Genomic DNA, 980 nt, shown 5'->3' with positions numbered 1-980 from the left:
ATTGAAAAGCTTCCTCCAAGCTATGCGGATTTCAAGAACTACTTGAAGCACAAGAAGAAGAAGATGGGGCTCGAGGAGCTCATCATGAGGCTTCAGATGAAATCCAGAAACCGAACTGCTGACAAGGTCACTGCTAAGAGGCACATTGTCAACATGGCTGAGCACAAAGGCAAAGGAAAGGCACACGTTAATTCTCCTGCCAAGCCTTCCAAAACTGATGCAGCCTTGAAAGCTTCTGGAAAAAACTTCAAGAACAAAGGCATTGAAATCAATGCGAATGCGAATGTGGAGAAGTTCAGGGGGAAATGTCACTACTGCCACAAAGTGGGGCACAAGACTGTTGAGTGTCGCAAAAAGATCAAGGATGAGAAGGCTCAGGCAAATCTCACTGAGGAGGATCTCGTTGCTGTGGTGACTGAAGCCAACATGGTTGAAAGCAACAACCCCAAGGAATGGTGGTATGACACTGGTGCAACCACCCACCTATCAGAAAAACATGACTGAGGAGAAGCTCAAGATGGGAAACACTCCAGTCTCCAAGATTGAAGGACGCGACAATGTGATTTTGAAGATGACATCTGGACGTGAGGTCACTCTGACGAATGTGAAGCATGTGCCTGACATGAGGAAGAACCAGGTCTCGGGAACCTTGCTCAGCAAGAATGGATTCACCACAAGTTTTGAGGCGGATAAGCTCGTGATTAAGAAGAATGAGATGTACTTGGGAAGAGGGTATGTTAAGGGTGGACTTGTCAAGTTGAATGTAATGACAGTCCTTCCGAAAGTTGTAGCTCCAAAAGTTTCAATGAATAAGAAAGAGCCAGTTGCTTATTTGGTTGAGTCTTTTAATATATGGCATGAAAGATTAGGCCATGTAAACTACAAATCTATACAAAGATTAATGAATTTAAATCTAATTCCTAAATGCAAAACAAGTAAACAAAAATGTGAAGTATGCGTACAGGCTAAGCTCACGAAAA

Source organism: Brassica oleracea, chromosome C6 (assembly GCF_000695525.1).
Source record: "Brassica oleracea var. oleracea cultivar TO1000 chromosome C6, BOL, whole genome shotgun sequence".
NCBI lineage: Eukaryota > Viridiplantae > Streptophyta > Magnoliopsida > Brassicales > Brassicaceae > Brassica > Brassica oleracea.
The sequence above is the reverse complement of the archived record's forward strand: the minus strand, read 5'-3'. Positions refer to the sequence as shown.